This window comes from Akebia trifoliata, chromosome 14, assembly GCF_017979445.1.
Source record: "Akebia trifoliata isolate Shusen 1 chromosome 14, ASM1797944v1, whole genome shotgun sequence".
Lineage (NCBI taxonomy): Eukaryota > Viridiplantae > Streptophyta > Magnoliopsida > Ranunculales > Lardizabalaceae > Akebia > Akebia trifoliata.
This window is the reverse complement of record NC_141388.1, coordinates 12,172,464-12,187,003: the sequence shown is the minus strand read 5'-3', so window position 1 is coordinate 12,187,003 and position 14,540 is coordinate 12,172,464. Positions and strand designations below refer to the sequence as shown.

The following is a 14,540-nucleotide window of genomic DNA, read 5'->3' as shown; positions in this document are numbered from 1 at the left end:
TTTTCAAAGTATTGTGGAAATCCCAAAATTATATCTTTTTCGAAAAAACTATTTTGATCTTGAATTTCGAAAGTAGGAGATAAATCTTAAGGTAAAAGATAAAGGCAAAGGAAAAAAAATCTTCAATTTTCAATAAAGGATAAATTATTCTTTAATCTCTTATAAAAATTCTTGATTTTTTTTTAATCCAAAATTCTATCAATCTTCTCCAAAATCATATATTGTTGTTACGGATTGAACGTCGAAGAAGATGGATCTTAAGCTTGAATAAGAAGGTAAAGTTGAAGATGACTAGTTTGGTAGAAAAAAATCTAGAGCCAAGATGATTGGATTTAGGGAGAAAATCAACTAGAGTTTGAAGGTGATGCCATTTTGGTCATTATATCAGTCTCTCAAAGAAGACTTAGGACAAAGGGGCATGTCATCAATTTAAAAACAAGGGTAGTTGACCAAAACGTGGAGGCGGATGTCTAAATCACATTTTTAAAGATCTCTTTAATATAATAAATCCTTCGCTGCCATGTTCTAAGATGGTTTTTAAACTCGTCCGAGACCGAGACGTATCGCCCGAGTTAACTCGGTATCGGAGCTGAACGAGACCAACTCACAAAGTGATTTTTTTGACCGAGTTTTACAACTCATGTACAAATTTTCGAGTTATCTCGTGAGACGTCTCAAACGTATCGGAAAACTCGTCCGAGATGACTCGGTATCGGAGCTGAACGAGACGAGAGGCGATACCGAGTTTAAAAACCATTAAGATCTCTTTCTTACGTCTCCGAAAAGAAAATATTTCAGTCGAAACGAGAGGGAAAATCCCATTTCTCTTATCTCTTTGGCGCAGGTTAGACAAGTTCAGGATCGCACCAGCAATCTTCGAGGCAGGTTAGATCCTTCGAGCTTTGTTTTCTTTTGTCCAATTTCATGTTTTTTTTTTTTTTTTTTCTTAATTTAGGATTAAGCCAAGCCGCCATTAACTATAGAAAGCTGAATCCAGTTTTTTTTTTTTTTTTTTGACTCGTTTTAGAATTTAGTATCTTAAAACTAGATCACAGAAGCCCTAGCAGAATCACTTAGAAAAATTGGTAGAAAGAATTTGTTGTATGTTTGACTTCTTGAGTATCGATTATGTGAAGATTTGCAATGGAATCTGATACGATCCTAGATTGTTTCGTGACGATGAAACCACAAAATAAAGAACAAAAATTGAATAAGATGAGAGATTGATCTGATTCAAGGCAGATCGGACCTCTTGACCAATTCGATATGGTCAATCTCCTAAATCCAAGAAGGATTTTGATTAATTTTCTGATATGTAAAACCAAAATACATAAATGAAACTAACTAATCTTTGTCCTAATTAAATTCAAATTAATACATATCCAATCCTAATCATAATCTAAATCTCAACTAATAATCCTAATCTCAATTAGCAATACTACCATGAAACATGACCTATTATATTATTATACTCCCTAATACTGATATCTAGGTACGTAACAGAATCTGTAGTATACTTCTGACCAGAATACAACATCTAAGTATTGATGAATAATGTGAAATTGAATCCGTTCAAGCACTAATTTTTATCCATGAAATGGTTCTGAAATTATAATTATTTCAGATTTGGCAGAAGGGAAAATCCATGAGTGATTCATGTTGAACCATGGGTAGAGGGAATATGGAGACCAAAACAAATGGACTGTTAGAAATATCCATCTAAGTTAAAGCTTTATGACATAGAACAACATTTATTTATTTATTTTAATAGAGAAAGTACAAATTATTGTTGTAATAATGTTAGGAAGCAGTATTTTATTAGAAGTTCAATAATGTTTATAATTTATTGTTCGAAATTTTAAATAGAAAAGGATTTGTTAGGAATTATTCGTTTTAAGTCATACTTGATGTCGTATTGGGTATTTTCTAGTGATGGAGAGTAGATAAGAAGGATGGGAATGTAAAATGTAGTTGGGTAAAGTTTTTATTAGAACTTTCTCTTCTTTTCCCATGAGGAGTGTTTATATTTTAGTGTTTTGGACGTGAGGATGGAAATCCCACACAATCAAAATGTTTTTATCTCTGCTTCTGAGCCAAAGTATTTGGGTTCCATCATTTGGTATCAAAGCAAAGGGTCTCATCACTAGGTAAGTTAACGAATTTTTTAATTCTCTCTAAGTACTCCAAAGCCAATTGATTTAGAAGTGGGAAAGGAATGTCTCATGTGGTGTCTATGAGGTTTAAAAAGGACTGAAAATTTAAAAGTGAAGGAAGAGGGACTATCTAAGGGAAGGAGGAAGGGGTAATGGTTTTGATCAAAGGTATGGGTTCACATTTAGAATTTGGGTTGTATTGCTAAAATCTAGAAAATTAATTCTTGGGATCCTTTCGTCAAAGTAATTAGGTTCACTTGTAATACTATTGGAGTAAAGGATATATGATTTCGAAGTGAGAAAGTTTCAAGAATAAAATGGAGAATTGCTCATTATGAAGATGAAAATTGGTGACTCAAAGGCGGCATATGACTTTCTTTTTTATGCTTCAAGTATCATGATGCTTGTAGATGACGTAATTTTGGGGCATGATGTGGAGGTGCCATGTCAGCCTCCAAGGGGACAAGCTGGGAGCCCTCGTGGAAACATGTGGATAAAGAGCTTGTGGGACGCTTGGTCAGAATGGGCAAGAGAGTAAGAGAAACTTGGTATTCTCCCATAGGAAGGTATTAGTGGACACGTGCAGGGAAGGGATAAGCTCCGTACTTTGAAAGAGACCTTACGATGGCTATAAATACCCCAACTACAATAACCTGGCACACGATTTTCGGAGAAGATTCACAATAATTTATTGATTGTAACAAAATAGGACTTGACTTGCTACATTTTGGCGATCAGGATGGGACAAGATCATAGATAAACTTGTTTAGTTGAACATGCCGAGAGGCTCTAGAGAATGAGTAGGCACTTTGCGAAGCCAAGCAGGAACTCGTACAGGGAGCGGGTTGGGCGAACGTCAGCAAAGCCTAGCCGCAGACACGACAGCGACCAATCCCCCACCACCTAAAAGAGCAAGCATAGGGGAAGAGGATGAGGCTACACAAAAATCGTTGGCAGAGGTTATTCGGGGCTTTACCACCACCAACAAGGAAATTATCTCATTCCTAAAGCAGTCTGGATAAAATGTTGTACAAACACCACCAACGGTGCCTTCCGATGGGGAGAGGGTTGACACTCGAGAGACGTCAGATGTGATAGACCAATTGATTGAGACGCCTATGACATCGCAAGGGGAGCGTAAATGAGGTGACGACATCTCAGTGCGACCCTCCCATACAACAGAGTTTGTCACGGTGTCCGACCTACACGCTTGTTGGAAAATGAACGTAACAATAGCGAAGTGCACTTATACAAGCACAGACTGCCTTATCCCTTTGAGCTTTAGCAATGCTCATACCCACAAGGATACATCCCCCCCAAACTTTACGATGTATAATGGGATGGGAAACACCCAAGAGCATGTCTCACATTTCATAAAGGCCCTAAGAGGACAAAACGGGAATCTCAATCAACGCTTACGTGAGTTTTCCAAGTCACCACGGGTCGAGCCTACACTTGGTATAACAACCTACCAGTGGGCTCCGTCACTACCTAATGGCAAATGGTGGATATCTTTTATAGAAAATTATTTCTCATGGCCTAACAAGTTATACTGACTGATTGAGGGAGAACTCGACAAAATGAGTCAGAGAACCTGAACAAATACGTGAGATGATTTTGACATTTGGCAATGGATTGCCACGAACAAATTACAGTGGCAAGCTTAGTAGAGATGTGCGCAAACAGAATGAAGGTAGTTTATAGAGCCTTGTTGGAAAATTTAGGGATTCCGACCTTCTCGACACTACACGAGTCCACTTAGAGGACGACTGCATCGGGTCAAATAGAAAGGGGAGAGATTAGACAAGCGACAAGAGAGTAGCCCCCCAGGCCTTTGTGGTTGGCCCCCCCTCCTAAAAGACAGGGTATAGAGCGCGATATCCAAAGTCAATTCAATCGCAAATCCACAATGAAGAGAGAGGAGGGAATCATCCCAGACTTTCCTTGTAGCGTCGAGGACGTGGAGGAAAGACTAGAAGCGTGGATTCAAGATGAAGTGATTCGTCTACCGCCCATACGTTGTGAGCTCTCTTTGGTGGATGAAGAACACCCTAAATTTTGTCGTTTTCATAAGATAGTCGGTCACCATACGTGGAGTTGTCGACCATTACGACGAATCTTCGCAGAGAAGTGTGCTACGGGAGAGCTTCAAGTACCCTCGAAAGGCGCTCTAGAAGAGGGAGAGCTGAGAAGACACGACAGTAACGCCATCATGACTATGACCCGCACTGGCGAGGCGAAGGGGGGAAGCAACTACGAAGTGGGGCTAGCCAGATTGTGTGCCCTTCGGGATACAACCTCAGAAAAAGGTTGGGGCGCGCTGATTTTTTCATTCCCAAAGAGGTGCATATTTTACTCGGATCTTCTTCCATAATGGTACGGAACAATATTATCATTGGAGTAGATACACAAATAACTTTAAATATAAAAAGTAAAGTGGGCGAATTAGTTTGAGTGGAAAGAAAAAAAAAAGATTTGAACTGAAAATCTTTTCCCCCTAGGAGAAGACAAACATGTGAACGATAGGGGCCAAAACGTTGTTGCTCTCAATGACTATAGGATACAAACCTATTCAAAGAGATATGAGGCGGCACTTGCTTTGGCTGTTATATCAAAACCCATCGTGGTCGTGTCATGACATACCATAAAGCGCTAATGAGGCGTGTGAGTGAAGGGTTGGGCCAATTGAGGTACACTTCTCAAAATCGAATGAGCGAAAATTAATTGGCCATATGAGACCTCTTTACATCATGGCCATGATCAATGGAGTGTCTTTAATTGACTGAGATACACTTATCAACATCGAAATTTACACCCACATGGGAAAGGCCTTCGTCGTTCGTGCAACCTTCGACAACGGATATTACTAACTTGCGACAATTGAGGGCGAATAACTCAACGACCCAGTCAACGACAAGTGGCTAAGAAAGTATTTTGCATAAGGTTATTCAATGTAGGTGGTTAAATCAGCACACAAAGACGAAGTAGTAAGAGATTGCTCACCAACAACAACGATTGCTTTTTGTGCATTTTTTATCATTTATTTAGAGCATCTTCAACCTCTCTCTATCGTTATCTCCATGATATGGAGATAACGTTTCAAACTATCCTTTGACTACCAACTTTAAAAAAATCACAACAGTGAATCTCTTTAAAATTAATGGCTATGTCATCTTTTTTATCTCACATTCACTTTATCCTTCCTTCTTACATATATAATAAAACACAAGGGTGGACCCCACTACCTTTATCCCTGCCATAAAGAGGGGTTAGGATGAATGTCACTACGAATTTGAAGATAATCTTTTAACTTTATTGTCTTCATTTTTCTCTTCCTTCCCAAGAATGCCCTTCCAACTTTATTGTCTTTCCTTCTGTACTTCCCTTCCAAGAATACTCTAACTTTATTGTTTTTCTTCTTTTACCCCTTAACCCCAAAGAGGGTACCCGTGGCATAGGTACATGCAATAGTAATATATTATATAATTGTATATATTCATGATCTATTGAATAAATGAGAGAAATGTTCAAAAAGTAACTGTTGGAGAGAAACTCTCTTGTTACTTTGTCTTTTTGTGTTGATGTGACATATTTGAGGAGTGTACAGTTACTCTTTATATTTGGAGAGTGTGAAGCTTAAAGTTAATGGCTTTATCTTTTAGCTCAACGTTGCAGAGGATGCACTCTTCAAATTTGATAATTTGAAGAGGCGTTGGAGATACTCTTAGTAGATCATTCATGTATATAATTGTATATATAAGAGGGAGGGATGGAGAGAATGAGAAATGACATGGTTCTTTATTTTAAAGAACTCCACTACTGTGATTTTTTAAAGTTGTCAAAGAACAGTTTAACAAGATGCTATATCCATATTATGGAGATAGCTATAGAGAGGGGATGGAGATGCTCTTAATAGAGAAATGTATTCTTGATTTTGCTGGCTTGAGTGCTTCTCTGTGGCATATATGTAATGACTTGAAAAATAATTACGTATCTCTAGGAATTTCCAAGAAGGATTTTGAATGGTTAATAATTAAATATCCAAATTGTGATTGGAAGATTTTAAGGGTAAATGGACTTCACCATTAAATCAAAGGCATCGAGAAACATAGTTTAGATTGTAAGATTAATCAAATCCGCACTCAAATAGAAAATCTCGAAACATGTGCAATTAGAAGTTTGAAAAATGAGTTTTTATAGAAAAAGTTTCGGAACAGACAAAGCACACCATTAGAATCGTCTCAAAAAATTAATAAGAATAGAGTATTTGATCATCAAAATCGGAGATTGATTAAACTAGATGGGATAGCCAAAAGTTTGACTTGACTGAGTCAAACTGAGTTGACTTGATTGACCAGGTCAATGACCAACTTATGCCGAGTCAAGATAAGTTGTGACACCTAGCTTGAGAGGTGTCATTTAATTAGAAGTAGTAAGCCTTTTTAAATTAATTTTGCTACACATACGGCCTTAAAATCATCAAATTTTGATGTTAAGATATTAAAACATTATATTCATGTTAGATAGCAGATTTTTAACCTTTCTCTGCCCAAATTAGAAAAAAAACCTATTATCTTTCAACAACCTTCAACCTGCAACTCACCATTTCTTCAACATAAACTAAGAATTGGAAAGAGAAGCAAGGAAGGGAATTATTCCCCAAGACTAGAGCTTCAACAAGGTGTTCTTCTTTATCACAGTTTTCAACATACAAAGCTTCATCAGATTTAGAGCTAAAGAATCTGAGTTCACCAAGAGTTTTGGAGAAGAACTAGTAAGGACCATTAAGGGAAAAATATCAGGTAGGAATTTATCTATTCTCTATATAGCTGCAGGAGTTTTGTTCTATATATGTTCAATGTTATATACATGTTTTAATTCACTTTATCATGTTCATGCATTTATGTTTTTACAGATTCTATGTTATAACTGAAATATATAATAGATAGATGAATAAAAATTGAAAATAAATTATGTTTTTAGACTATCAAAGACTAAAAAACAAATTCTGAATTATGGGGTTAACAACTGAATTTGAAACCCAAAAACTAGCCTTGTAAGTTACCAAATTTCGGGTGTTTGGCCTTTGTTTTCTCTAAAACTTCAAGAATTGGTTTCAAACCTCTAAATTGATGTTTCAACTATGGATTAAACAATAAGTTTTGGAAAAATGTTTCATTTAACATATATGTAGTACTATTATTTTGGGGAAGATAATAGTTGAAAATTATATTTCGATGTTTAGCGTTAATTTCTATTAGAACTGATGGACTAGTGAAGTTATAGACTTTCACTAACAATCCAAGATTTGTGTTGAGTTGTAAATTTCATATTTAAGTAATAATTTTTATAAATCTTGGGCTTGTTATTTGAACTACCCAAGTAAGTTGGGTTGACATGTTTGGGTATATGTTGGGTGACTCCATTAAGTTTTCTTTTATATGCTATTGGATGATGCCATGTAAGTCATATTGGTGAGGGAGTGACGAAATGCCAGTGGGCTATGCCATGTGAGTCATGATATGAGTGGAAAATGGAGAATCATCGCACATAATTGAGTGTATTTTCATAAAAATATGAAAATATGTCGTAAGTAAATAATTATAGGATTTTGTGATTCAGTAAAAGTTGGTGAATGCCTAAAAAGAGTAATTTGTAGCTATGTATATTGGAAGCGACTAGTTACTCTAGGATAACAATTGAGATGCCTAGTATCCTTGGTGGTATGGGACACCTTAGAAAATAGCATCACTTGTGAAATTCCCCTTTATTTTACTGAAGAACTTGTATGTAGAGACGATCTTTATAGAGAGTAGAGATTTTCGAGGTTCACATCATATGCTAGATTGTTCTCCTAGGCTTGTTAGTGATAACTTTAAGTCTACAGTCGTTAAATAAATGACCAATGTAATTGATCCTTACAAGGATCTTGGTTAACGGTCAACTTGGACCGGATAAATAGTTACCCAAGTGTGATTTGACCGACTAGTCGCAAAATCAGGAAAGAACGGTGTGGTTCAACACTAGTTAAGTATTGGGACAATCGGTTACCTTGACTGAGTTGTATATTAGTTGTGTACCTTGATTTTCTTATCAACTACACTGCCATATTTGTATTATGTATTGTTTTTATGTGATAGAACTGAATCCTGAATATTTAAATTGTTGATCAAAATGATTAATTGATGTCTTATCATGCTTAATAAGATTTTAGTTACTCGATAATTATTACCGAAAAACTTATATGTTTTAATGTTTAGAATAATTAATCGTTTATGTTGTAACTATATGTTTGAAAGGTGAATTTCTGGGTAATTCCTGTTACTCATCCTATCACACAAAACACCTACAGGTGAACCTATGATGACAGAGAATGTTGAAGATCATGTAGAGGTCTCTGATGAGCAGGAGGATGTTGTGTATCACTATCCTGAAGGTTGAAAGTATGAGTTAGGAGTCCATTTATAGTTTTGAGAGATAAGTTTAGCTCAACGTATATAGTTTTGTTTAACTAGCCTTGTATATTTTGTCACAATATGTGAGACACTACTTTTTTATATATTTACATATACATGTCCAGTTTGCCAACGCTTTGTCGTACTTAACTTGAATTTGCTTTAAACCCACCTCTAATCTCTCATCAATTGTTTGATGAACATTATCAAACCAAACAATAACTTCCTTAAGTGCACTACGTACTTTTTCGTGCTTAATGTGTTCTTGTGTATCTCCCTTCAAAAGATCATGGCTCCTTGTACCCATCAGCATGATGTAGAACAAAAGAGTGTCTCTGATACCAACTAATATAAGGTACAACATGCAAACCTAGAGTTTATGTTAAAAATCAGATCTTAGGGTTAAATCCCAAGAACTAGGAGTAATGAAGAATCTCTATGTCGAGCAAAATAGACTATAAACTTCAATCTAGGTTTGAAATTGATGGAAATAAATCGCAAACACTAAAATTAAGAATGAATATCGGATTCTTTTGCTTCGGAAAAACAAAGAAATTGGAGAAAAAGTCTCTTCTTTTTCTTTTATTAATTATTCTCAAAAAAAAAAAAAAACAAAAAAAAACAAACTGCAAAATTTGTTTATTAGGGCTCCTTATATAGATAATTCCCTCATAACAACTTAGAAACCTTCTCCAATACTAAAATAGAAAGTTTATAAAATTGAAATAGAAACTAATTAGGAAAATAAACTTTCTAAAATAGAAATAGAAATTAGGTAAGACTACTTAAGCAATTTAAAAAATAGAAACTCAATAAAAGAAAGAGTCCTAAGAGAAGTTGGACCAAGTCTTGTGGACCGGTCAAAGATTGGACCGAGTTGACTTAGTTGGTCAAACTGAGTTGATTCAGTTTTGACTGATTTGATTCAGTCAATTTTACCGATTTCTTTGACGCATCTTAACTCGATCATAAGCATTGAGATAAGTGTTGGCAAACCTATCTACATCAGATTGTAAGGAGTTTGGGGTCAAAAATATAAGATTCAAATTTCCTTGCTTCTATAGTGGCTATACATAGGGTAGAAACCATGAGTAAGAACATACCAGTACACAGGCGAGTGTAGGATCATTATTCTATGGGTGACACCTACCAGATTTTGCGTTGAAAATTGACTTGTTGAGACGATCACAGGAATTTCAATTTGTTCATTGGGAATGTTGGAAAAAATGAAGATGTCATGTTCAAATGGTGTTAATACTGACTTGCTGGTGATAATTAGGTCTGTTCTATTGATTTTAAGTTAAAAATGCTGTTTAACTACAACATACTAAGAATAGTAACAACTATTGTGAAATATTCTCAGGTTACAGGCTCATTTGAGGAACTTAGAGACTCAGAAAGATCATGGCGAAGCATCATCCTGATCTGATTATGTGCAGAAAGCAACCAGGGATTGCAATTGGACGGCTGTGTGAGAAATGCGATGGTAAGTGTGTGATATGTGATTCACTTGTGCGTCCTTGCACACTTGTGCGTGTCTGCGATGAATGCAATTATGGATCTTTCCAGGGCCGTTGTGTGGTTTGCGGAGGGGTGGGGATCTCTGATGCCTATTACTGCAAAGAGTGTACTCAGCTGGAGAAAGACCGGGATGGTTGTCCGAAGATTGTCAATCTGGGGAGTGCCAAAACTGATCTCTTCTATGAACGAAAGAAATACGGGTTCAAGAAAAGATGAACATGGGGTAATTTTTCTCTCTTTCCCACTGCCTGATATTTGCCATTGCTTATGTACTATACAATTGTGACGAGTTCTATTATTAAACAAATCTTATGTATTGAGTATGTTGTTGTAGACAGTACAAAATATCTGACGAACACCAATTCAAGTTAGGCTTTTATTTGAGGGATTAAAAACTTGTAAATATGGTCCAGTTTTAATTTGATTTTCATTAGCTTGGATCTGGGTTTTGAGATTTTAACTTTGGACACTAAATTGTGAATTGTCAAAAAAAAGTATTTCTTTTGAGATATTGTTCTGATGTTTTTTATTTTATTATTGTTGTTATTTTTATTTTTTATTGTTGGTATATTTAATTTCTTATCAATTTGAACCCTACTCATTACTCCTCAAGGTTTTGGCTAATTGCATCTTTGCCGTCAAAATCACTTGTATTAAGCACTACTAAAGAAGAGTGGAACTTATTGGGGTTTCCAATAAGCAGAATCCATGTTCCCTATCAGTCATTATTATCATGTTCTTGTGTAACTTCTGGTCCTCACACCTAATTATTAATTGATATTTAGTCAGTATTTGACAATCAGTAATCTTGACTTGCAATCACATCCACGCAATCGCCACCTAGTTTTAGGTTTAGGTACCAAATTAGACTCCAAAATGGATTCAGGTCGGTCTGCATTTGAGATTTTTGATACATGGGTCAGGTTACAGTATTTGGAAGGGGTTAGGCATTGGTTCTGCCCGACTCGAAAGTCGGTCTCTGATACAATCCATCGACTAGGCTAAGGTCAACCTGAGTGGACTAGGGTCTATATACTATCCTAGGGATAATGTTCTTGTGTAACTTCTGGTTCTCAGACCTAATTATTAATTCATATTTAGTCAAAGTATTTGTCCAATTTTGTTCTGGATGTCAAATTAGTAATCTTGACTTGCAGTTATGTTCTAAGGAATATTCTATAATCACTTAAATTGCATTGATTGTAGACATTTGCAAGTAACTCTTCAGTTTTTAATTGGTTTACTATTTAAATAAAATATTGGTGTTTGAAATCTTTAATTGATGCTCCTTAGTTGTGCCCATTAGCGCCTAATTTTCAAAGGATAAGACAAGAAATTCAATGCTCCAATGCGCCTCCATTAGTGCCTCATTTCAAAGAATAAGACACGAAAATCAATGTCATTAGTGATAAGTGTTTTTTTCTATGTAGGTGTGTCTGGTTGCCAAGGAACATCTATGCATTGTCACCAATTCGTTCACCATCATGTATAGTTATAGGATAAGTAGTATGGTGGTGAGGTGGTTGTCATTTAAAATTTCGTTTTGGAGGAATGTTTCGGTTAAGGAAAAAAACAAAATATTTACCGAAATGAAACTGACTTAAAATATTTAAAATCAGTATTTAGTGCTAAATATACTTAAATGTATTTGTTTCAGGTTATAAAATGATTCTTCTTCACATTTATGTTGACTCAGGGAGTATCCCCACAATTCTAAGACTAAGTCTCCTTAGCGGCACGGGACCGATCACCCCATTAGACAGGTAATCTACAGGTTGCACTCAGTTTCAAACTCACAACTAAGAAGAGCAAACTCGGTACTACGTCTTACCGCCAAGCCACACCCGTGATGGGTATTCTTCACATTTTATGAACTGATAAATCTGCCCTTTATTTTTTGAGATGTTATATTGTTCTTTAAGGTATCAAGGTCAAGGTGAATTTTGGGGAGAACAAAATCAAGGGTACTTGCCTAGAGTTTGAAGATGAGGACATTTTTGTTAGTCTTTTAGAAAGGAATAATGATGAATGCATGTGGTGTTGATATGCAGTTGGGTGCACGGCTAACATGGCGAGGTGATAGAACCACACATCTTTTTCCAGTGTATCCCAATGAAAGTAATCTATAGTTATGTGCCCTTCACACGTCAGCTGCCTACGAAGACCGTGTGCATTCATCACGACTCAGTTCCAAAATGTATGCAATATTTCAAATGTCCCTTGTAAGTTGGTGGGAAAAGGATTAGTTAAGTGACGATCAAGAAGAAAGAAAAATTATAGAAATGGTCTTAATTCTAAAAGGTTTTATTGGCCATTGTGAAGGGTTTTCAAGATGAATTAATTATATTTTAATGGTATAAAGAGTTTATGATAAAAGGAGAATTGAATAGGTTTTTTGATGGGGTTATAGAGAATTCTTGATGGACATAAAATAGAAAATAAAACATTAAAAAGTAAAAGATGGAGGGTTTATCTTGGTTTCGCTTCAATGATTTTCATGCCATCAACAAATTTAATTCCCCAACATTCAAGCAAGAAAAGTAGAAACCTTTGCTTAAAAAAAAACCATTCTTTTTAATGCTTAGAAGGAAAAAAAAGTTTGATTTCAGACATTTCGTATAAGAATTTTTTATTGGCTTTTTGAAACATTTTTATATTTTAATGCTTAGAAGGGAAAAAAAAAACATCATTTGTTGTTGACTTTTTGAATTGTAGTTATTTTTATTTTTTGCCAGGCAAATGAGGGCACTAATTAGTAGGTGAAGACAGGTTTTTTAACTTAGTGACGGTATCGATACCCAAGAGACTTTTTTTTTTTTTTTGTCCTTTTAATTTATTATCTATACTCAGACTTCAACCAACTTAGCAAGTCGACACCTTTCTAAAGTTAACTTTCATTTTCAAGGTATATAATTATGTTACCACACATTGAATGATGTAAAACATGTTCATTATAGGCATGATCATATCTAATTAATAGTTTTAAAATTTCTTCTTAAATGTAGATTAAAATGTTAAAAAAAAAAATTGTTGTAGTTGCTTGTGATTTTCTAATTAGAATCAAAATTGGGTTTTTATGTTAGAATTCCCATGGATTCAAGTCCATTAACTTATTAAAACAAAGAAAGAAGGAAACAAATTAAGAACTCACCAAGTTGAGAAAGTCTACAAATCACGTTTGAATTAGTTAGCAACGAGAGTCCCCCTTAAAAACTCTCTCATCCATTTAAAGACTAAAACTATTTAAAAATTACAATTAACTCCCTCATTTTCCAAATTCATGACTCTCTCAGAAAATTATGAGAAAATTACAAATCCCTCTTTACTCTCAAATCTTACAAATTATCCCAACAACTTCTATTACATATTGCCAATCAACCACAAATTATGAAAAAACATTTTTATCCTATAAAATAAAGCGTCCTCGGTTTTAGTCCGACAGAGGGAGGGCAAGCACCAAAAGCCTTCATAGAATCATCTTGATTGCATAAATCAAACTTTCTTAGACTAGATTAACCTTTTTTTTAATCTTCTCAAACTAACTGACAAGTGCTAGGGAGTCAATTTTACCCTATAATAATGTTAATGGAGTCGATCTTAAATCAAGTATCCAAAATAGCTCTTAGATTCAATGGTCAAAATTCAAAAAAGTACTTGAACACTCATTCTTGTGTGCAAATCAAAAGAGTTGGGGAAAGAGTCATTTAGTTAAGAGTAGAGATCCAAAACAACATCTTATACCTAACCAAGGTCAAGTGGTACCCCATTTTATGCCACCTAGCATTTTTAGTGACTCAATGATCGTATGGATATGTGGTCCATCCCTCAGTGAATCTACGTACAAAAGATCAATTTGATTGGTGATGTGCATCCATTGATGATAGCATTGTCGTAAGAATGATTTCTAATCGTCGGATTTAAACTATTTTACAAAAGCTTAGATCTATTAGATACAAGTTATCAAACACTATAATTTTTGGTACGTTGGTTCACTTAGGGATACATATCTATACGGTCAATAGGTCCCCAAAAATGTCATATGGCATAAATGGAGTGCCACCTGACCTTGGTTAGGTATGGGACACCATTGTGGATCCCTACTCTTTAGTTAATGGAGCCTATGACATGCATGGTTTCGTACTTGAGATCAAGACGATCGACCTGGCCATGGCATAATTTGTAAACAAGACACGATATCATGGCAAAGATTCTCTTCTTTCTCCTTCAATTTCTTCTTCCTCTTTTTCTTCATTTTGGTTCACACACGTGCAAAACACCTTCGTCTCATAGAGATATTGAAATGAATCGTCTAAGTCATATTAGTATCGGTCATGAACAACATGAAAGACGTTGCATGTTTTAGAGCAATCAACAGTGAAGAAAATCTTACATGAATACATGGCTCACTTCT

The 14,540-nt window shown here is 35.4% G+C and overlaps 1 pseudogene across 24 annotated transcripts; it reads left to right on the top strand.

Annotated features, from left to right (window-relative positions):
• Window positions 1–747: 747 nt before the first annotated feature.
• Window positions 748–12,087, top strand: LOC147386304 (PHD finger-like domain-containing protein 5A pseudogene; annotated as a pseudogene). 24 transcript variants are annotated; one of them, XR_015172315.1, is made up of 6 exons: window positions 758–885; window positions 6,854–6,955; window positions 8,506–8,589; window positions 9,800–9,887; window positions 9,972–10,352; window positions 11,826–12,087. The product of XR_015172315.1 is annotated as a PHD finger-like domain-containing protein 5A pseudogene, transcript variant X12 (transcript). The 24 variants fall into 24 exon arrangements; XR_015172314.1 differs by having other exon boundaries at window positions 8,506–8,596; XR_015172320.1 differs by lacking the exon at window positions 6,854–6,955 and having other exon boundaries at window positions 758–881.
• Window positions 12,088–14,540: the final 2,453 nt, after the last annotated feature.